General features: G+C 41.3%; 1 long non-coding RNA gene across 1 annotated transcript; it reads left to right on the plus strand.

The window, feature by feature from the left end:
• Window positions 1–5,375: 5,375 nt before the first annotated feature.
• LOC116183160 (uncharacterized) lies at window positions 5,376–24,089 on the plus strand. The gene is made up of 3 exons (XR_004147706.2): window positions 5,376–5,447; window positions 19,103–19,176; window positions 23,882–24,089. It is a non-coding gene; the product is annotated as an uncharacterized LOC116183160 (long non-coding RNA).
• The last annotated feature ends 492 nt before the right edge of the window (window positions 24,090–24,581 follow it).

Below are 24,581 nucleotides of genomic sequence, written 5' to 3' on the forward strand. Positions count from 1 at the left end.
ATCTTCTGTTTCAGGGACAGCACAGAGCAGGACTTGTTTCATCTCTTCCACGTTTGTTTTTCTAAACAATAGCAACCATCACTGGAACAACAAATCCTCTCCTGGTACTGAGCTGTGCCCAGGTTGATGTTTACCACAAACAATGGCATTAAACTTCCTGGAAATCCTGAAAGTGGTGTTTCAGAGGATGTGGTAGGTCAAATGGTTGTGTTTTCTTCCTTTAGCTTTATCTGCTTTTGCCCTGGCATCTGCCTTTGTGATGTCTTTCTTTAAGGCTTTTAATTCTTGCTTGTCCTGTGATGTGTTGTAGAGGCAGGACATGTTCTCCTCTAGGAACTTTGTATTTGTTCTTTTCTTGTTTTGCTGCTCTCTTACTGAAAGATAAAGGTCATCATGACAGGAAACACGGTATATTCTTGCTGCTGGTGGTGGTGAAGCTTACAGTAAATGAGCTTTGTTCTTGATTTAAATTCTGGTAGACAGATGTTTCTGCATTCCAGAATCTTGCTGTACTTTAGACAAGTGTTTTTCCTTTCTGCATGAAGAAATTTAAGACTGTTCATACATGGCCACAGTGTAGGAGGAGGGGCAGTGAGATGTTGTCCTATGTCAGTCCTGACTTTCAGAGGAGTGAGACAAAAGAAGACAGTAGGAAGGCTCTTGAAAGCAGGATTTATCAGCCTTGAACAAAATGTACATAAAATTACTATGGCTGATGGTCTGGCAAATTTTTTTTTGTAGTAAAAAAATCCATAGGCTGGTCAGGAGGCAGAATATCCAACTCTCATTTCTTAGAGTTTTAGGGTTATGAATCCTGTAGCCTGAAGCAGCATCAAATCTCCATTAAAAAAAATTAAGTGCGGGGTACATGTGTGTGTATATACATGTTCATGCACATGTGTCTGAGAGGTAAGGAGAGAAGGTACTTATAAAATTCCTATTGAGATTCATCCAGGGTGCAATCCCTAAGAAAGAAAGGCTCCTGGCTACAGTGAGTTCAGGCTAGGTCTGTCTTCTACCCAATTAAAAATAGTTATTTAATATAGGTGCTACATTCTAGAATTTTTACTTAATGAATAGATTGATTAGATTAAAATTAATAACTTCTTAGTGTATGATATTTAAAAGTAATTTTCAAAGCAGAGAAGAGTTTGGCTCATTATACACTTACTAAAATACATCTTTTCCATAGTATTAGAGATAAACTGCATGAAGGGATGCAGGTCCAAGAACAACCCATGCTCAGCCCAGAGCTGAGGTCGCTGCAGCATGGCTGAATGCAGGACCAGAACTGGAGCAGTGACCCAAAGGCAGAGAGCAAACACTGCTGGAAGGAGGCAGGAACTGGACCAGCTTCAGTCAGCACTGAGCTGTCATTGTTCACACAATGGGCAGGTGAAAATGGGACAGAGCAGTGCAGCCCTGCACATCTTCCCTCTGATTTACAGGCATCAGGGGCAGCACCACCAAGTCTAACTCAGCCAGTGTGTAATGAAAAATGTTCTACAATCAACATTTGCTTGAGTGAAAGAGAGTCATATCCTCTAAGCATGGAGATAGTTTGATATTTTAAGATATTTTTCACATTCTGACAGATAAGCAAGTTGCAGCAGTCCATGGTGAGCAATGGATGGAGATCTTTTCATAGTGGATTTGTTAAGTTGAAGTTTTACATAAAAATTTTCCTTTTCTTCTTTTTTTTTTCTCAAAGATGTCTCTGTATAGCTACGTGTCTCTGTGTGTATAGATTTTTATTGGCATTAGGCAGTTTTGTTAACATTAACCATGAGTGATGTAGGAAGACATATGTTTCCCCCCCCCAATAAAACACAGACACCTCTTTGTTAGACTGTATCCATAGCAGGGCTGAATCATAGCTCTCACAAAGCCAAGAAAAGAAATAGAAAAATGTGTGTATCAAAGCTGAGGGAAGCACAAGTAGCCCATGCCCTGCTTCCAGCTCATTCAAAATCTCACTTTCACAGTTTTTAAAGGAAGTTATATTGCCTGTTTGAAGAATCCTGGTGGCCAAAGCCACAAAAGTTTTAAATTTTCAGAGAGTGATCAATATTCAGTCCCTGCGTCTGGCGTTGGGTCTCTGGGCCAGATCCTAAAGCAGCAGCATACTGCACTCGTTTTCTCCTGAGAGCCTCCAAAGGTTCAACCTGCTGTGGTCAACTCCCTGAACCAAAACAAAGCAGGAGTAAGGAAGCAAAACCTGCAGATTTTGCAGAGCAGTCGTGAGCATCACTTAATTTCAGTTTTAAAATGTGTTTCCAATAGCTCAAGAAATGCACCCAAGCTTGTGCTTCACCACCTCCCTCCTGCCTACATGATGGCAATGTATTCCTCAGGCTGAAGGTCAGACTGCTGCTGTGCCTTCATTTTCTGCGCTCTGCCTTCTTCACTGATGGAAGGACATTGCCTTTGGTGTTGCATTCTTGACTTGAAGGTCTGGTTTTATTCTGTTAACTTTTATGTCCATGGCCTTTGTCCTGTGGAAGCATTTATTTTAAAGCCACACTCACTGCTTGATATCTTTGTTGCGCTTTTAATAATGATGTCCAAAGGACTCTCCCTGTTGATATCCAGCTGTTCCTGGCTTATCCATCTATAAATATCCATGCTAGGGCAAAGCCTGGACTGTTTTCAGCCTGACAACCTCATAATACCAATAATGAATCATAAGCTGCATGATTACAAATACCCCTCCCTAAAACACTGCAACCACTATGAAATAATTTCGAAACTCCTAGCAACATTATCACTTCAGTTTTCCTCTGAACTCGCCCATCTGCCTATTAGATAGACACAGATCTGCTTATATTGGGAAATTGAAGAAAAAGAAGGAAGTTTGGTCCAGAATTTAGGATTCTGCTTGGCTGAATAGACTGGCCTTTAGCAGGTAGCTTTGAGTTGGATGCAGGAAAGGGCTCAGGCAACATAACATCCAACACATATTGAATATAATGGCATCTGTAATTTTGTGTTGGGTTCCCTGCTGGCTTGTGAGGTGCTGTCCACACACAATGGCAGGAGGGGAGGTATTTGAGGGTGGGAGCTACCAAGGTCAGCTCACGGAGCAGCAGGCACTGCTGAGGGGCCAGAGGGTTGGAAACACCATGACCTGGAGGCACTCAACCCATGAAGCCCTCACCACCAGGTTACAGCTGAACCTGAAGTCCTCCTACCAAAACCACTTTGTGTGGGCTGCAATAATTAAATGCTAATTGTCCAGAGAAAGAGAAAGAGCAAGGATGACTTCATAGGCCAGTACTGATGGAACCCTGTGAGAAGGATGTTAGAGAAGAAATCTGTGTCTCAGCCCCCACTTAAATGACTCTTTTCCATTTTATTTGAATACATATGTGTAATATACAGAGTATTGGTATAATATAATATAATCTAATGGTAGAACATTAAATAGCCATTAGAGCAGAAACAAAACTTAGATCTCCTCCCTTTGGGAATGCCCTAATCATGAGGCAATGGAGTCATGCTTATTCTCTCACTTGTACTCTCTCTGGCCCAATGAATGCTTCATTAGTCCAAGCACACTGGAAGGGCTTCAGAAGAAGTCTGCAAGAGCCCTCCTTGTGTATACAACAATGTCCCCTGGTCACAGAATTCACAGTGGAAGGTATGGATTCAAACCTTCCCAAGCAGAGGGGAGAAATAAATCTGCACTTACTAAAGCCTTGGTGGATACCCCTTACCACTGAGTTATGGGGTATAGGGGAAAAGCCAGAGATCTCAGCTTTTCTGGGGATTGTTTGAGAAAGTTTGGTCCAAGAGGAATGCTCCAAAATGCCAGCTGAGCTCAAAGCCCACTGCAGGGTGAGGAGGTCTCCTTCAGAGCTCGATCCCATGCTTGGCTGTTTGTTGCCGTGAAAACTTGAAGTCCCAAGAAGGTCTAGAGCAGACTTTCAAATACGGAGCAGGTTTGCTGGGGAAAACATAGTCAACCTGTGTGCCTTTAAACTGCAGGAACTGATAGCCAACAGGAGACTTTGTGGATAGAGACTCCATCATTCACAGAGGCAATGAGGCAAGATACAAGTAGCTAAATCCTGTCATAAGTCTGCCATTATGCCACGGGTAGATATTAATTTAGGGAACAACTGTGTAGTGTAACAGATTGCCATCATTAGCCTGTTTACTCTTTCTCTTTTTGGTGTTGCTGCCCTCATTAATTTCTGTGAGCACTTCTTTACTTGGAATAGGCAAATTTCAGCTTCCAGAGCTTTGAGACATAGTTTCAGATAGAGTGGCTGAAATGACATGCCATAAGAAGTGGGAACAACTGGTCAGCCAGTGGTAACTTCTAGGTTTGGTGTGTTTGAGAGCACCCAAGGTATGCTGTTAAAACACATCTGAACCAGGAAAAAAACTGTCTAGAACCTCACTATATCTCTAAGTTCTTGGTTTGCAGAACAGGATAATAGATCTTTCTGATTTCTTTTACATTTGATAGGTGTTTGAATAAATACCCCAAGATTCTTTTGGCAACAAGAATGATTTGGGGGATAAAAATATGCCATTTAGTTTTTTATTTGGAATGGCCTTGTGTTTTGGGAAGATTTGTGTTCTCTGTGTAGAAAAGGTGCAATACAGGCATGACTAGGACAAGCTTTCCCCACCTAAACTGCCACTGTGGTCAAAAGTTTAGTCTGAGAATCCCTGCTGAGGTGCTAAAAATAATTGAATGTATTCCTGCCTCCACCACATTGCCTGATTGCTGCCAGCTAAGCTGCACACAAGTGTCCAGTGAGAGCAGGAACAAGGAGCTGCTTGTTTCCAACGGGTTCCCAAGAGCCAACAAAGGACTAAGACCTTCCAGGAGGACTTGGAAAAACTGCTGGCAATGTGGACATGTTGCCTGGCAGAGCTGTTCTGGAGGAACCTACCCTGTACATGGTCAGGGTGAGATAGTCCTGACTTCCTTCCATACTGTACCTGATGAGTTAAATATAGCAGAATAGAGGATTATTGTCTCAACCCTCTAAAGCTGAGGTCCTAAATGAGAAGAAAAAAACAAAAAACACCAACCAACCAACAACAGCAACAAAAAACCAAACCTCCCCCCCAAAAAAAAACCCCCAAAAAACAAACCAAACAAAAAAAAAACAAAACCCACCAACCAAAAAAAACCCCATCCTCTCTGAATATACTTTGAAAAGACCCTTCATCTCATTAAAATCTGGAAGCTTTGGTTTCAGTGAAGGAGCTGGACATTTGCCTGTATTAAGAATTCACATCAGCAAGAATTCTGGCTGATGCAGAATGGTTACAGGAGATGTTACTGGCTGTAACACAAAGTCCTGTATTATTTTAAATATTTGCTGTGATTATTTTGTAGTCTTTCTCTCTTAACAGGGACTGGCTGAAACATAGGGCCTGAGGATGAGATAAAGAATATTCTGCAGGTGGTATGAATGCTGGCTTAGGTAAGTTACCTGCCTAGGTAAGTTGTCTCTGTTCCTATTGCTGCAAATTATGTGTACAAAAGGTGCCTCATTTGTGTTCTGCTTACAAAGCTTGCCTGGAAAACTGATGTTTGTTTAGGTAAAAAAATGCAGAAGTTATTTCTGCTTTTTGAGCAACAACTTGGGGTGCTTTGGGCCTGATTTAGAAAGGTGCTGAGACACCATCAGTCCCTGGTAATGCTTGTAAACAGTGGGTGCTGGAACTCTCCAGAGGTAATGGTTGTGTGAGCTCTTACCTCTAATGAAAGCTTTCCAGTTACAGGATGGCCTAAAAGTTATTTTTAGAATTCAAGAACCTTTCAGAGCTTCAGCAGGTATACAGGGCCTAACTAGTTTCCTTCTTTTTAGCAGGATTTAGATTTGGCACTTGATTTGTTCATCTGTTAGTATGGTCTCATATAGGCGTTCTTCAATATTTTCTCAGTGTGAACCACCCCACCAGACAAAAATGTGTAAGCCACTTCCTCACACAGAAGTTGTTTGTGTGGAAAAGGAACATTAGGAAAGTATTTAAGGTATTTTTAGCTGCCTTTTAGTGGAAACAAGGAGCACTGTGGTCTAGCTATATGATGCTGGGAGCTGATGTATATCCCTGCAGCTGCAAGTGGGTGGGGATGGCCAAGACCCTTGGCCATGTCTCATTCCCAAAACTCCCTGGCAGAGCCTTTCCAAGTGCTGAGACAACTCAGCAGGGAGATGTAAGCACACTGCAGCTCCCCAGGGAATGGCTCCTGGCCCATCCCAGCATCCCTGAGGTGTCACCCTGGCCTGGGTGGGTGCCTCAGGTCTGCAGAGCCCAGACCTGGCAGCAGTGGGAAGGAGGTGATGAGATCCTGGGAGGGAGGGAGGCAGGGAGGGAAGAGGCAGTGGCAGTGGCATCATCAGAGTGCCTGAGTAAGGGCAGAGGGCAGAAACAAGCAAACCAGGTATTTTTTTTTTCCAGCTGTGATCACTCATCTGCATGTAATTTGCATTGCTGAATGTTAGCTGCAGCAAAATCATGGGGATTTCTCAGTAAACCTAAGTGTTCTGGAGAAGAAACATAGACAAGAAATCCTTACCTACTTTCCAAAGCTAAGAAATTGATTTATGCATTTATCTGAATGCAATTATCCACATCCACATCTTCTCCAACACTGTAACCCCTCTACAGTACAGCGGTAGAAGATCCTAGAAGGGAAAAAATTGCACAGCAGAAACTGAAAATGGGTATTGCATTGACAAATGCAATCATCCATCCTGGAAATTACTTGTAAGACTCATAAAGTAATTTTACCCACTCTCCCCAGAGACATCCCCTTTACAAGGTGGCAAACTCGGGCTGTATTGTTTCACATCCCAGCACGTTGTTGTAAGCAAATAAAATTTTTAAGTTAGTTTTTGATGACTGGGAGAAAAGTGCGAAGTGATGGTGTAATCCCAATAGCTGTCCCAATATGTTTCATTACTTTTTATTGCTATTTATTCTTATGAATTTTTACGTTAACTGTTAGAACTGGGGAAGGCTAAACTTGTATTTTTTTCATACATGATAATGCTTATAGCAGACTCAAGTGCCTTTGGTTTTCTATTCTTCCCAAAGGCAGTACCTGTAGCAGCCTGACATTATAGCCACAAATGTGAGACATCACTGAGAGCATTGCCATCATGCTATTTAAGCTTCCCAGCACAGTTCAATGAAAGGATTTTGATTTGAAGAAAGCTCACAAGAAATTTCCTCATTTGCTGAATTACCACCAGCTCTGGCAGTGACACCAGGGGTACCACAGGTCCTACCCAAGGTCACTTTCCAGCTCTGTTACCATAGCAGAAAAAGGGCTTTAATGTGCTCAAATACACCTGCCTTATCACTTATGAACAACATTAGGGGTGCCACTGGGAAATAGCAAAGGTCAGCATCAAAAGATGCCTTCTATGGAAAGTGGAAAGGTAAACCATCCAAATTCTGCATCTGTGGACTCTTCTCATCGAAGTCTTTTGTTACTTGCAAAGTAAAAGCTGTTTTTGAAGGAAACAGGTTTCTCTTTCAAAAGGAGATGAAGGCTGAGAGCTTGTGAAGGACCTGCTACAAGGCACATGTGAAGAGACATTCCTGGAATTTTCCCTCACAATAATCCCTGCAGAAGGCAAGCAGAGTCTAGCAGCAGTTTTTTGGTTAGAACAACTATTTTGTTATTGTAAGCTCCGGGGAGAAGTTATAGGAGTTTCTGGTTCAACAGATTTTATCAGGCTGCAACAGCTCTTTCCATGGCTGTCTGAAAATGCAATCAACCTAAATTGGACAGGGAGGGTGGGATCACATATTCCAACAAGTTAAATTTGTCAGCCTGTAATGCACATAAATGACATAAAATATAATTGCTTTTGAATTCGGGCCCCTTCAGGTTTCATGTTGATTGCAGAAAAAAAGAACCAGATGTTTCTTCAGCAGGAATCACAGAGGCAAGATAAATAGTCTCTGGTCCATGACGATTTATAGAGTTTCCAAAAGAAGCCAATTAATTATTTAATTATTGGGTGTGTTGATCATGTAAAATATAATTGGCCTAGGGCAAATAGCCTGGGAGATGGCTTACTGAGCTTATATCATACACTTTTTGCCAACTCTTTGCTGCTATGAAAACATTGTAAGATGAGTTAATGCTACTTCATCTCTCTTCCATTATCTTTCACAAATAGAAAAGTCTCAAAACACAGACTTTTCCTCTTTTCTGATCACCACCTTTCACTAGCAAGTAACTTGGAGAGAGAAGAGCCAGTAGCAAGCATAAATATTGTGATAGGAAAAGATAGCTTTGTTTAACTAACATCAATTTGAAGAAAAGACAATCTGTTTGAAAGAGCTACATTCAATCCTCAGCTCAGTGAGGAATTCCACATGGTAAGGACAGCAAAGAACCATTTCTCCACTTGTCAGCACCAGTGGGGTGGGTCTGGAAACAGGAATGTGGTGCAGGATTTACTGGGGAACCATGCAAATCTAGGAAATTGAACAGATTACACTGGGTTGAATTAGCAAGCTGACATAGAATTTTCCTTTATGATGTTCTATAAGCAAATATACAAGAAGTAATATGTAATTTCTTTAAATCAGCAGATACTTCTTAAATAATATTTGTGGTCTCCCTAGCTTTCTCTGTGTCCATGGACGTTCCTGTATTTGCTCCATGGTAGCTATTTTCCTGTTAAGGGGCAGGAAGTAATTGAAAGGAGGACTGAAAGAAATTAGTGACTCATGTTCTCATGATTCTTCCATCCTAGCTTTCTTTTGTGCTTGTTCAGCAACATCTGGCATCTGGGAATGACGTTCAGCTTCCACTGTGTTTGCTATGATGGGATCTTTGGGCAGCCTGTGGGCTGGAAGTCCATTTGTCCAGTCATTGAGAAAAGAAACCAGAAAATATAAACTCTGATCTGTGGAAAAAGCAGTTTCAGGTTTCTTGAGATCTTCTTTTCCTTGCCATTCCTGCCAGAAACATCCTGAAATATTTCTTTTCCTGTTCTGAGGTCAAATCACTCCCTCACCTTTCTTCCAGTGTCCTGTGCAGATCCAGTGGTTCTTGCTGGATTAGATTTGCCATGTAGCAAAGAAATGTGCACAGCCACAACCACTTGAAAATGTAACAGCAGGCCCTGCTAAGGAAAGGATTGCCTTCTGAGCTTTCCCAAAGGAAGGCAGAATGTGTTATCTGCTGGGCTTTGCCCACCTTGTGCCCATTCTTAAAATAACCTTGTGGCTGAGTTGAGCAGTCCTAAGATGAACAACCTTCGCAGCAAGTCAGACCTACTTATTCATCTGTACCCACAGCAAAGGTGGGAGCTGCTTCCAGAGGACTTCAGCCAGGAGGAGGTTGAAGACAAGGGATTTTTAGCCCAGCTATGAGCCTACATGACTAGCCACAGGCTGAGAACCACAAGTGACACCCTCAAAACTAGCATTTGACCCTGGAATATACACCAGTACTTTTCTCCAACACCCAGAGTCATTGCAGAGATGGTAGAAACTTACGGCCACTTTTTTTTTTACTGGGCTGATTTGGATCTGCTGTTTGTTGATCAAATCTCCTTGAAGACACCTTGCTCCCCCAGCTCTGCCATCAAGGTGCTGAGCCCCCCCAGGACCAGGGCACTCACAAGTCAGAGAGACTAATGCCAAGCTTGAATGCCCTTTGTGTGAAGTGATCCCTGAAGGGTTCCTGGTCTTACTCATGTGTGCTGTTTCCACCCTTGTTTCTGTAACACAGGAGCCTCTTGACAGGTGACATTTTCAGTATGAGGTCTCTTTCAGGATGCATTAAAAAATGAAGCTCTGCCTTCTGCAAGACTTAAATGCATCTAAACTAGCTTTCATTGGCTATGCACATAAAACATTTCAGTGCAGGAGGTATAAACAAGGTGGAAGATGCCTTCTAGATGGTTGAATTTTATTTTCCACCTAAAAGGTCTATCATTGACCACATCAACTGCAGCTCTATTGAGGAAGGAACTGCTCTCCATTTCACCCTATATATCATCTTACAGCGACATTTTCTTAGCTGGGAATTGCTTGGTGATTTGCCAGCAGACAAATCAGTGCAGGAAAGGGATAAACTGATCACATTCATCCAGCTCTGAAGGTAAAATTCGGATCTCAGCCAGAGCCCTGCTCCCATCACAAACCTGCCTGTCCACCTGGTAAAAAAGGTGTCTGAGGAGCAAAGGATATTACAGTGGGGTGGAGACAAAATATAATTCATATTGCTATAGCTAACCTTCCTCTTTAAATGATAGGTCCTGGTGAAGATATTATTTATGAGTTTTGAGCAGTAGTTCATAGCACTGGGACATTTTTCTTCTTTTGTACACATTCCTCTTCAGAAACCTCAAAGAAATGGCACTGAGTTTACTAACTAAATGTCTCTCTGTATAGTGGCACAGTAGGCATAGAGCCAGGTAGAAATATAGCTCTCTGGAGTAATTTGGCTGAAAATGAAAGTCAGTCAAACAGTCATGGATAAAAGAGAGGTATAAGATTTAAAAAACATTACCATTTTGTTTTACCATTCACAGCCATTACCATTACCACTTGCTTTACCATTCACAAGTAACAGCTTTTTCTGTCAGGTTTGGGTCACTAAAATTCATTTAAGTTAAGAAAATTTGCAGTAATTTGAATGAGAATTGGTACCATGAATTTTAGCTGCATGTGGTCAACTTTCTAGCTCTTTGTGGTGGTTTGAATGCTCACTTTCAGTACTTAATACCTCCGAAGGACTTTGAAAATGTAATTTATTATTCCTAGTCCTCTGCACAGTGGGTACAATGTGCGTGTCCAGCTGGCAGGAGATTGCACCGAGGACCAGCAAAGTTCATTGACCTGCACACAGACAGCTGATCTGATCCAACAGCTGAGAGATTTCTAGAAGGCATTGGTTTCACTAGAAATGCTAAAATTTGCTCCTTTTAGCAGACCTCCAACCATTTTACACAGTTACATCATCTCCAGTGTCTGAGTGTGGAAACTGAGGCACCATGCTGGGAAAAGACAGCTCTGGACCTGCTGTGGTCCAGTGATAGAGCCAGGCCAGGAGCTGAACATGGGCACCCCAAATCTCTGCTCAGCACCTTGTCAGCATTCCTTTTTGCAACTCCCTTGGCTGACAGATTAATTAATGTGCTTTTCTGGGTTAGTTCAGCATAGAAGATTTGCATGGTCTTAGCAAAACTTTAAATCTTGTGCTTTCACAGTGATTTTCTAGTAGTTAAAATGTTTGTTTCCAGAACAGCCATTGGGAATAATGGTTCTGTTTTTTTGGCTTGCTAGTGTGTAGGCTCCTTGTGACCCTCCTGGAATTTTGCTGGTGTGCACACAGTAATGCAGCCTGGGATCAGGCCCTGGTGTGCTCAGTAAGACAAACCTACAACAGCCACCAAATCGACTTGGCTTCACTTGAACAAACGAAGCAAGGAATCTATTTGAACAGGGAATTTTAAAGGAGCTATTAAAACATTCCCTCTGGTACTTTTATTTTGTTTACTCATGAGACCTGGCTTATGCCCCTCTGACTTGCACAGAGTCCATATTTGGAAAACTCTGAACTCGTTTGCATACTTACACTCAGGCAAATTTTAGAGATTTTTTTTTTTGTATACACAGTGAACTTTTCTTACTATTTTTCTTTTTTCTTAAACAATTTAAATCAGGAGGCTGCCTCTTTCATTTAGCTTTCAAAACATGACCAAAGAGGGATCTAAGTGCTTTCTTCAATTTCTTCAAGCTAACACTTCTCCCACAGTTGTTATTGCTCCCTGGCCACCCTGCTCCATCCTGCATCTGCAAGGAAGAAGCTCACATTGCCCTCAAGCTGCAGCAGGATGGGGAAACCTCAAAACTTTCAATATGGGTCAGTTCAGAGGAGCAGTCTCAGCCTGGGTGCTCCAGTGAGATGTACTCCTGTGGGGCTGAGCAGCAGGTGCTGGGAACCTCTTCACATTTCCAGGACTTTCTGTTAAGGCCTGAAGGACTTTCTGGTGGCTGCCTCCAAGCCACTGCTCTCACCCAGCAACACGCCCCTGCCTGTGGGAGAAAGAAAAGCTAACAGTCCTGAAGGATTTTTTGCTCAGATGTAGTCTGTAAACTCAGTTTTGGCAGTTCATGTGTCATGCAAGCCATTTCACCTGTTAAAGATACCACAACTGTACTGAACCTGACCAAACTGACTAAATCAACAGGATTCCTTAAGCAGTAGTCAAACCACTAAATGGAGCTGTAGGGCTTAGGGCTCTACTGACTTGCAGGAGGGCAGGCAAGTGGCAGAGCCCACCCTCTGCCATCTCCACAGAGAGCCCAGCCTGCCTCCTCTTGGCTAGAGGACACAAAAAAAGAGAATTTGGGGATGCAGCTGGCTGAGAGAAGAGCCAGTTTCCAGTCAGGAGGAAAAAGAGCAGCCCCAGCCACATTGGTGTAAAATCCTGCCTATCTCCAGTTCCAAGTCCCTGAAGGAGGGGTCTGTGCTTTGGTCCTGGCAGATGGACTTGCCCTGCCCTGCAGGCACCAAAACTCTGCAGTGAGAGCCAGTCAGAGTCTCTGCAGTCCCTCTGCCACCCGGGTGGGGGGAAAGGGAAGGAGGAAGCCCCAGCTGATTAACACTCCAGCAAGTCCTGGATCATGGGATCCAGGCTCATCTCACTGATACAGCTGCTCACAGGAGCTGGCTGGGGACTGACATCCCCTCAGCAAGATTTTAACACTTTCCGAGCCCTAAATAGGTACCAGGCAGTCCTGGAGGCACCTCCCTTCTCAGCACTGAGCCTGATAGCTCCAAATCCAGCCTTTACTCAGGCTTCTGATGTTCTACGGGCTGACCTGCTCTGTATCCATGTCATTCCTAAATTCAGATCAGACCATGTATTGGAGGGGTTTGCAGGCAGGTACTCCCAGCATGTGGCTGGAGAGGAGAGCTGGGTGAAGGGCACAGCCATGAGGGCTGTACACCCATCAAATATCAGCAAAGGAGATGCTTTCCCCTTCCCTTTCCACTCCTTGCATCAGGAATGAGAGTACTCAGTCATGGTGTGAGAAACTTATTTTCATTTTTGTTCTCATTCTTAAGGGATTTGAGGCCATGCTCCCACTTCTGAGGAGAGGTCCTGCCTGTTTATTCAGGGACACATTTATGGGCAATTTAAAGCTAGTGGGGGAATAATAATAATTTGGAAACAGAATCTCTCTCAGTAAGTGCTGTGTACTATAGATGTGTTTCTATCGGTCTGTCAAAGAGAATAGGAGTATATGTGACAGTCCAGCTGAAATGTCAGGATGCTGGACTGGAAAGGGCTTCTCCCCCTCACCCAGTCCAAGTGCCAAAGAGAGAACCCCTCCACCTGCTCCTGCACTGGCCAGTCTTCCCTGGGCTCTTTCTGTGCAAGAGGAGGGCCAGCTGTGCCTGCTGCCTGCCCCAAAACAGTTCCTGCTGTGGCTGGGCTGGGGCACTGGGAGAGAGGAGAAAGGAGTGTTGTAACCAGAGCTGGTGCTGTAACCAGCTCTGTTCTGCTGCTGTGCTCGTGGGCAGCCTGGCCTCTCACCTCCTCTGGAAGTCCCGCCTGAAGTGTCTCAGATACACCTCAAAGCACAATTTCACCTCCAGATTTTTTCTCTATTGGTCAGTTTAACTTTTAATTTGTCTGTAGGGAAGAAGGGTGCACACAACTGTCAGAAGAAAACCGTTCCAAATAATTATTTGTATATTGAGGGAAATAAGGGGAGCTATTCACTGAATCACATCTTCAATTACTTGTGGATATACATACTAGAAGTCACTCCATCCATATTGTAAATATAAAGCAGCACTGCACTCAGTCCAAGCCAAGGCTGTGCATATTGTATTCTCAAATGTGCTTTAACAGACTTCAGAGGTAACACTGTTATACCCAGACCAGTAATTTAGATTGGTACTTCTGTGTCTTCATTACAGTAGCCTCCTGTTGCCTCACAGTTCTGAGTACATTTTTAATCATGGTGTCCTTTTTGTCCTGCAGAAAGTGTTTATGATTTCTTCTCAGGCTCACAAGGTTTCCCTTAACCCAGCCCTAACTGAAGTCAAGAAGGGAAATGTTCATAGTATTGCTGTCCTGAAGTTTGGGAGCAGAGATGGAGAGAGGCTGTAGTCTATCCAATGTCAAAAATGAAGTTTCTGACAGAGCAGGGCATGAATTCAGCTCTTTTGAGTTTATACTTGTCTGCCAGGGTGAACTGATTTCCTTTTCTTCCTTAGAGCTTTTTTTTACTATGATTTATAGAAAATCTGATTATTATTCTTTAATAGAATAGTTCCAAATAGTTTGGTAGTTATTGTTTCTACAGAATCTAAAATAATGTAAATTGCTTGGAAGAAAAGGAGTGCCAAAAGAGCATGAAAATACAGATGTAGATCCAAAACATGCCATCCTGGCTGTCTCTGGAGTGTGTGAAAAACTGTCAACAGGAAGATGGGTTTTGTTTCTTTTTTTTATCACAGCCTGAATTTCATCCAAGGAGAAAAGTAAGAAAGCAGAGCTAGAGATAAGCTCTCATTGTCACATTCATCCCTTTTGTTTCCTTCTTTTTGGAAGCAGAGCTGGAGGTAAGTGAACAGACCATGATGAAGGTGGAAAAATATTTTAAACCACCAGCAAACTGCCTCCTTCTCTGTTCACTCTGTCTCACTCCACCTTTATCCTGTTTCCTCTCCTAGAGCAGTGCAGACCTTTAGCACAGAATCATAGAGTTGGAGGAAGAAAAGTTTATGATATCATCATACTGAATCAGTAGAGGATTCAACATGTTTATTGCCTCATGCTTTTGCCAGGGAAGTCTGAAATTACTTATGTCATGGACTCTTCCACCCTCCTCTGAAATTCTATTTTGGATGAAGTAAGTTATTATTATTAGTTGTTCTTGCCATTACAGCCATATTTCTTTTAGGTTTTGGCTGCCTAATTGTCCTAAGCCAGTAACTCAGTGAAATCCCTCCATGGTTTTGAAACTGAGGCCAGGAAGGAGCACAAGGAAGTCTGACCCAAAAGAGATGAGAATGGCTCCCTGTGGGAAGTGGAATGGGCCAAGTTGCTGGGATAAGCAGAGGTGCAGGAAGGCTGTTGGGACTTGGCTGTGCTACCCTCAGGACATCAGGCAGCCAAATGTCCCCGAGGCTGGGTGTGGCCAGCTCCTGCCCTGGCACAGGTGCCCCTGGGAAGCTGATGGTGCTGGGGATGCTCCCAACACCCCATGGAGCTTACGGAGCTAAGGTGGCTGCTCCAACCCCTTTCTCTGCTTCCCTTTCCTTCACCTTTCCACAAAGCTGCTTAAAACCAGGTTTAATGAAGTTCTTAGCTGTGCAAAGGTGCAATAGGTCTCCAATGGGAATGAGGCTGAGCACCAGTTCCCATGATTTCCTGAGGAACGTAGGCATCCTCTGGACTGATTCTTTCCGCAAACCCGACTAGACTGTAATTTGCACTTTTACATATATGATATGTAAATATTTTTAATATAAATTTGTGTGAGAAAGTGATAGGGAAAAAAATCACATCCCTAATAAGATCATTTACAGAGTTTCAGCAAAGGAGAAAACAGTGATTTCCAAACAAAGCCTCAATTAAGGATAAAAATAATTCTGCAAATAATACTGTATTTGCATGGGAAATATGCAAAGTACCATAATGCAATTCTTAATCAACTAGAGAGCTGTCAGACATACAAAAAAAAAGTTAATTCTGCTGTTAATATTGCTGCATGTTATAAATATTAATTGAATGCTATTCAACATTAGTTGCATTATTGTTCAGCAAGTGTTTTAATTCCCCCACCTTTTAAATTGTCAGATAATTGGCTTTCTTCTGCTCAAGTCTGTTCTCACAAAGTGGATTCATGTGGAAAAGGAGGAAAATCTCATGCAACCAACTTTAAGTGCCAAAAAAATGATGTTTCCAAAGACTCTGTAAGTTTATCCTTTTCACCTAAGTTTGATAAACTGAGAAGCAAAGTTTTGGCCTGGTGGGCAGCCTTGGTCTGGCTCTAGGCATCTTCCTGTACCCAGGAGAGGCTCTGCCATTCTGTGCCCCTGCTGTGTATCATGGGTGCTCTGACCAAAATTCATGAAATGCCTGAAGAAAGCCGACAGACTGCCTGTGGGAGAAACTGTCTGCTTTTCTCATTAGCAGGAGCTAAAGGGTCTCTATCAGGGCCTTTCATGTGGTAAAAAGAACTCATTAATTGCTTAATCTTGTGGTTGCTATTTATGTCATTATTTATGAATATTCTAGAATCTGACACTGGGGCAAATTCTAGTCTTAGTTAAATTAGTAAGTTAATAGTAAATTTTAAAAGTGGCTTGATTCACTATTGTTCTTTTGGATTTCTTAGAATTAAAATATAAACCCTAACCCATTACAGGGTTATTCCCCATTATCACAAGTGCATGTACTATATCACACTACTGTTGTGCAAATTCCTTCACAGATATTAAAGGTTTTGTATTGAAACAAGATGTGAGGTAGATAAATAAAAATCCATTTTACAGACATGAAAGTGAACCTACCTAGGCATGCCCTAGTGAGTCCCTGAGAAACCTAGGAAAGAAACCAGACTATCAGCCCTTGCTGTAACCACCAACATATTGTCTTCATCAGCTCCTCAGCAGATAAAATCTTACCAGCCAGCTTTGTACAGCCACAAACCTGGCCCTTTTTTCAAACACAGAAAATGTCATGTTCCAGGTCATATGCATTTTTATGCCATGGAGAAATCCTATGAAGAATGAGTTACTTTTGCACCAGTTTGATCTGTAGAGATCTAAGCCAAAGCACTGGAAAAGTCTGGGAAAGAACAGCCTCATGCCATCCAGTGTGAGATGGTGCAAGAGCTGATCTCCAGTCCAGCTAACAGGCAGATTTAGCCAAAGGTTATTCAGAGCAATAATAGTTAGAGGAAAACACGGCAAAAAAGGTCTTAGTGCTCCTTTCCCCCTTTCAAAACGGTGACATGGTTTTGCCTTTGCTTTATGAATCTGAGAAAGAAGAATGATCCATACTCACACATGAAAAAATGCAGTGCTTTTGTCTTTTTTTTTCCTCCTCTTAGTTCTCACACCATTCTAATAAGGTATATATGTAACAGAGATCCCATATAACATATGCACATATATATATATATATATATATATATATATATATATATATATAACGTATAACAAAGCTGAGGATCCTCAGGCTTAATTAACTGGCTGGTCTGAAAGAGCAGTTTCCATGGACAATCTCAAAAATGTGCCCAGAGTGAGAGTTCATAATCTCTGAGAGTTCATACTCTTCTCATTTTCAGCCCAAAATTGTTCAGGCCAGACTAAAGCAACTTCTCACTGTATCAGTTTTGTAATTTTATCATTTTAACAGCGCTGAGATGTATTGGAGCAATATGGGAGGAAATTTAGGAAACCTGCTAACAACACAGAGAACCCACAAAGTGTGGATTTCAGTACACAGAACACACAAAGTGTAGATTTCAGCACTATAAAAAGTCCTCTTCCAAGGTTCTTGATTTTCTTTGGGCTTCTGTACTTACACAATTGAGGCATAGATATAACTTGCTCCTTCTTACTTTGTAGAAGAATATATCAAGTAGATATTAAAGACATAGAAAACCCCAGACAACCAGGAAAAAATAACTTAATAATAAAATACAATTAATTGTCTATTTAAACCCTGTGTGCTAATTCTTGTGGAATCAGATTTCACTTAGATTTGGGGTACTGTGGCTTTGCCTTGGCTTTCAGTGATGTGCAGCAAGAAATGAAACACCTGTTGATGTACTGGGAAACTCCTCTTTCAGCTCCCAGTTAAGAACAATGAAATGTTATTTTGCTTTCCCATCACATACTTTTTAGCCATGTTTACAAAAACTTTGAGGCAATACTGCTACAAATACATATTTAAGATTTGATTACTCATTCTCATCCACTATCATGTGCCAGACATGCAGCCTACTCTAACAGATTACTGTTCTTAAAGTTGTTACAGGAAGGTTAAATAAAATGTTGCTTTTATGACACTGAATATCTTTATGATGTTTTAGCTAAATTATAGGCTGTTTGGGGATGCCACAGATGTGCCAGGTATTATAATCAAACTGGCAAAATGTCACCAGTCCCTTGCCCAAGTTGTCATGTTCCTGATTCTCAAGCATCTACCATTTGCTGCCCAACACCTCAGGAACCTGTCCCTGCCACACTTCCTTCTGCACACTTAAGAGACACAAAGCAAAATCAAAACATGCCAAGACTGCTCCAATAGTAACATCAAACTCTGAACTGAAGCCACCAAAAATCCTGACTTTCTAAATTTCTGTCTGCTGCTGTTGTTAACCGTTCTCTTTTAGGAGACCCCTCACTAATGTATTTTGCTCTCAGAGTCCTGGGAAAAAACATGCACCATTTCAAAGTGGTAGCTAAATGTGTATGTGTATCTGTGTATATATTTTATAAAAATATAAGTATCTATGCAAAAATAACTAAAAATCAAATATGTATCCTCCACGGTAAAGCTAGTACCACAAAATCAGTGAATGACTGATACTGCATTCTTTTTCTGAGATAAAGACAGCTTCTGAAAAAATAAGTTAAAGAAGAGAAGGAAAGTTGAAAATCTTATTCTTTAAAATAGAGCCAGAGCTGGACAGTGATGCTGAATGGGACATTTTGACAAGTTCTTGGTGAATATTTCAAATTTAAGTAAAAAGAATAGCAGTCTGAAATGTTTGCAGGTGTTTTTATTCTACTTGCTGCCTGCTCTAGTTCCTTCTGTAAAAATATATAAATAAATGTTTACTTGACACACTTTAAGTGAAAATGGGATTTCTTTTGAAAGTATATAAGCAAGAAATTACAATGCAAGTACTTTAAGGAGTTTCAGGTCTCAGGTTTTGCAGAATAATTCAAGAAAAAAGAAAAAGGACTTATTTTAAATATTTTGAAGTCTTTATTTTTTTAGTGTTGCAATCTATTTTTTAGCATGTTTGAAATGTTTCAGGAGATGAAAGCATCTCATTCTTAGATCATTCACATTCTTCTACCAACCTCCTTTTTTTTTTTTTTTTTGTTTTTTAGGTATTCAAGGAAAACCTGTGCTGAAGCTGCTAGCTTTTAAAAAAATTGTGCTATGAAGATGCTGACAACGAAAAGTAAGATATGTTTAGATATACATTACTTTGAGAGTATGAGAGTAGATTAAAAATTATCAATGGATGCATAGCCTGTAAAGTTGTCTGCACCCAATTTCAAACCTTTGTCTCATTGTATTGCTGTAAGTTGGTCCCAGTATGCCCAGTATGGACTAAAAACAGGTCAAAATATTTAACTTAGGTATTGTGCTGCCTTCAAATATTTGTGAATGACCTAGAATATGTACCTCCCTTAGCTATGCAATATAGAAATATGCTTGGATTAAGAGGCTGGAACAAGAGAAACCTTTTTTGTCCACTGAGCTGAAGTCACAGCCAAACTCTCGTGAATGCTAATGCCAGTTGTGCAGCTTCACATCTGTAAATCTACTCTCAAGGTTCCAGGAGAGATAAAGGATAATTCCACTTCTCTAGGACACCTGCCAAATTTAAGCATGGAAGCACAGCAAGGATAATCATGCTTCATGTTTCAAAGCAAAAGAAAATTGGTTTATGGCCTGGAGATGATGCTTTTTCCCCTTGGTTGTCACACTTTTGGGCGGGAATGTTACAAACTCCCCTCTCTGAAGTTCTAGGGGCTTGAGCACTGGACACTGTGAAAACTGTAATAGAGAGTTGACAGACCAAGGGGAAAATGACATCTTTGGAGCATTTTCTGGTTGTTTTTCTCTTGGTCTGCACAGGGGAATAACCCAAAAATTGTTTTGACCAGCTCTCCTGAGTCACCTCATACCTGCATCATTTATGGCAGGTGAAGAAATTCTGTGGGTTGTGTGCTAGCTGAGCTCCCAGTCCATCTATGGAACTGAAAAAAACCTTTTTAGAGACTATTTAATTTTTCTTCTACCAGCCAATAAGAGACTGTACCCCTCTTTCTCTCATAAACCAGGACAAATATTTCAGCTGGGTACAGTCAAAGTGTGAGTGAGTGCTGAGAGCTGCATCACTTTTGGAAGCTTTACCTGAATGAATTCCATCTGCCACATGCAGACTATTTCTGCTGAATAATGGGTGATCTATTTCCCAATTCTGTAATCACATCAGTGCTCAAGTTGCTAGTAGCTGTGAGGAAATCATATACCTGTTTACACAGAGGGTCTTTACTTTTAAATACAATTAAGAGAAAGGGAGAATCCAGCAACAAGTTGTTGACATTCAGTTGGAAATTGAGTGGATTTAACAAACCTGTGAATTTCCTAATACACAGGAAATTCTTTCTTTGCTGTGTGGGTGACTGAGCAGAGGAACAGTTTGTCCAGAGGTGTAGTGGAGTCTCTATTCTTGAATATCTTCCCTCCAGACATGATTGTTGGGAACTGGATTTTAGTTGTTGGGATGCTGGAGCAGATGACCTCTGGCAGTTCATTCCAGTCCCTCTTCTGTGATTCTGTGTGTCCCAGCACTGCTTTGAAATTATATTTGACATTGTACTACCTCTCAACTAGATCTCTGTATATAGAGTAGGCCTTACAGAGTTGATCTTCCCTTTACTATTTGCCATTTGAAATATCTTTTACTTTGGTGTAGAAATCCATGTTCAAAAGAACTAAAATGTAGGAACATAACTGTGAGGTTCCAGCTCATGGGAGAGAACTTCTGTCTCCTCTGGTTTTATTTGTGTTGCTCCCCCACTGAGTTTCATGTCCGCAGACCCTGCAAGTTCATGTTCAATCTCGCAGTTTTCACAAGCTGACTTTAAAAAAGAAACATAAAGGGGAAAACATATGCCATCCTCAGTTAACTTTGAAGAATAATCTATTGCTTTCTTTGGAGAGGGCAAATAACTCTTGTTCTAATGCAGCAAAGATGCATATTTGTACCTGCCATTAGAATGACAAACAGGAAGATGGGGAGAGGTAGGGCTGCTGAAGCAAATATCCTTTATTATTTGCAAGCAAATTTTCTCAATTTCCAACAGCTCACACTGCTGGAAAAAAACCACAGCTATAAGAGCTGTAACTATAATAATACCCTGTTCTTTCATTCAGGACTATCAAAACCCTTCAGGAAGGCAGGCTTTGTCACTGCCAGAACCCAGGGGAGGAACGTGGGGCACACAATTTATGTGGCTCAATCTCAAGTGCCATGAAAACTCAACCACAAATTGAAGAAACTTTGGGATTTTTAGTTTCCAGTCCCCTCAGCTTCCCTCGGTGCTATATATGTACTTACAAACTGGCACTGTGCAGATTATTTTGTTTGCTGAATATCTGTCCTAGCTCATAATGAATAGGAAATTATCTCTGGCATTACAAACAGTGGGTAAAATAATAAATGATTGCTAATTATGTATAATAAATCTGATCATTTATTGCTACAGGATGTCAGTGATAAAATTAATTTCAAAAAGGCTGATCAACTTCATAATCTTACAAAACAAAACATATTAGCTACCTTCCTTTCATGGCTTGTTATTAATTTTCTATTGTTATCCAAATGCAGGACATGGCATAACACACAAACCACTCTTTTCTAATTAGGAAAGGTCCTTGTGTTTCAAGTAGGTACAGGATTATTGTCTCCTACTAAACAGAGTGAATTTCCAGCATAAAAGGAAACACTGAAATAATGAAAAAGGAGGCAGGAAAAAAAAGCAAGGAAAGAAGCAAAACGCCCCAATATGTAAATAAAAGTAAGAAGATAACAATGTGATATTTAGTATTTTACTGCCTTCCAAAGAACCTTTTGTGCTAAAAGTCCAGCAGTTAGATTTGCATTTTTATTTCAACCCTTTAAACTTTTTGGGTCAAAACTATGCATAGTTGAGGAAACCTTACACAGCCAGGCCAATAGAAACCTATCTTTTTAAAGTGAGAAATCATGTCTTACAATTCTGCAACTTCTTCAGTTCTCTATCTATTAAGCAGTAGACATTTTTTGATTAAATTCAGTGACATTAATAAGAGATTTTTTCTCCTCTCCTTTTTTTTTTTTTTTTAACTAATGTCTGACAGCTTTTGTAACAAAGTTTTTCAGACAGGACTTCAAATTAGCTGCAACTTATAGCTGATATGAATAACGAAGTATTTATTCGAATTTGCACAAAAAGCTGCCATTTCATGTTGAGCATATCTGCTTGTCCATAAACACCTGGAAATTAATTTAAGGGGCACTTATGAATGAGAGAGAAGGAAATAGTGCAGGCTGGCCTAATTTGGATTTAGTTACCTGATTAAGTATCTTTTTACTTCAGAGCATTTCAAGTGAAAAATGTATTGGTAACAAAATTTGGACAGTTTTTCCATTTATGGTAGAAATCCTATTAAAATTAATCAACCTTTCAATTTGAAGCAGCCTGATAAAAATTTAAATCATCAAAATGCTATTTTACATTTAGACTGTCGTTCACTTAGCTTGTTAATGAGATCAAAAGTAACCACTTTTTGTGACATTTGATCATTTGAAAGTATGCCAAGAACTTCAGCCAAAGACCTTTCAAATTCAGAACATTTCTATGGAAATAGTTATATCTGAGCCAAATTTAATATCTTTTTGCTCTCAAACCTGTGCATTTGCCCAGAAAATAAACTCCTGAGTTGAACAGGAACTAGTTCTGCAGCCCAAAGCTTCTCAGCACAGCAAGTATCTGACATGAGAATTACAGGCATCCCAACACAAGCACACCTGGAGTACAATTCCTAATCAGATCTGCTGCCTCAAGTGCTGTTTGTCTCACACAGCACATTTTCCATGACTATCAAAACACTCCTGTGCAGTGGCCATTACTATAGAGGCATTATATGGCTTCAGTATTTATGAGAAGCAAATAGAGGTGACTAATAAAAATCTTCCTCATCAAGTGCTAGTAATAACTTTGTGTTTCATTGTCAAACACCTTGTTTCTGTTATGAGTCTTCTATTTTGTCACATCTCTGTGAAAGTTTCATCCCGTTTCTCATTTAAAATGCATTCAGCACTGTGGAGACATTTCTATTCCTCTTCAAAAACGTCTCTGTTTATTGATGAAGCAGCAGTTAACGTGTCACTTGAAACAGGCATGCAAGCTGTGATCCAGATGAGTATTGGTGTTGCACTGTTGTGAGTGCCTTTCAATGAAGGAATGAACCAGAGGTTATTCTTTGGGGTGGGTACCTTGGTTTGCAGGTTATTCCCTTTTCTGGGAACAATGTATTTACAGTTTTGTTCCTATGTAATATTCTGGGACAGCAGCAGGTTTCCTGGCAGCCAGGGGCCCCCACACCTGAGTAAAGCTGCTCAGGAGGTATTGTTTGCTCAGGTGAGCCATCAGCCTAGCCTCCAAATTCCCTCTGCAATAAGAGGCAGAAGAGTCCCCAGAAGAAGGAAACAGGAGCCCGTGGGAAAACAGAGGGGCTGTGGAAGCCCAGGGGTGACCAGCAGGGGCTGGAAAGGGCTGGGAGGACACAGTGACCTGCAGGGCAGCTCCCTTGGCAGGCAGGCCGAGCATCTGCTCACCACCTGGATGGGAACCTGCCTCTTGTCCCCATCCCTTTGGTGGCAGTGTGGGGACAGGCCACCTTCCTGGGACCCACCATCAGGAGGACCAGGATTTCAGAGAGGATCAGCTTGTGGGGAGATTCCTCAGGCCAAAGAGGGCATCACTGAGCTCCTGGAGTGAAAAGAGGGAGGCATGAAAATCAATATCCGGGATTTTCAATCTGCAGATAAATCTGTACTCTTTTCTGTCATAAATTTACAGTGACAAACTATTATTCATTGTCTGCAGGGTACCCTGGGATTCCTCAAAGTAATGTAAAGTACCATTTCTGGGAAGAATCACAGAGTGCATGGCTGGAAAAAAGCACATCTGAAGAAACTCTCCTAAAAAATAAGCCTCACAAAGTACAAAATGTGCCATAACTTTGATGAGCATTCAGTAAAACCATGTATTTGCCTCAGTTTCCCTCTGGAAATCCTTACAAAAGCCTTTCAGCTGGCACCAAAAATGCAGGCATGTACCAGAGTCGTGTTGTTCAGTAGGTTTGTTGATTTTAGGTTCAGTTGATTTGTTGCAGGAATATACTAGACCCTTAATCCCAGTAGGAAATTGAAACTGTGAGAAAGACAAAGTCTGGCTGACCCCCTGCAAGACAAGCAGCAAATCCTGCTGAGAAATAGCAGGAGCAAAAACAGAGGGAATTACCACAGAGTTTTGTCTTGGAGGATGACAACTGTTTAAAAAATGCAAGGACTGGAAGAGTAATTCTTCCACACCTTCCCACTTTGCCTGCATTAACCGTGTAACGAATGGTGAATTGAAATCTATACTGGTAATAGTGTCAATGAGGGCTCAGGATTACACATGATACTTCCTCAATTTGTTCTGCCTCATTAGCATCATGCCTTACTGCAGGGAGTGACCCCGTTCTCAGGCATTCCCTCTGGCCTGTCCTGATGGAAAATGGAAATATGGAAAGGCAAGGTGC

Source organism: Lonchura striata, chromosome 5 (assembly GCF_046129695.1).
Source record: "Lonchura striata isolate bLonStr1 chromosome 5, bLonStr1.mat, whole genome shotgun sequence".
Lineage (NCBI taxonomy): Eukaryota > Metazoa > Chordata > Aves > Passeriformes > Estrildidae > Lonchura > Lonchura striata.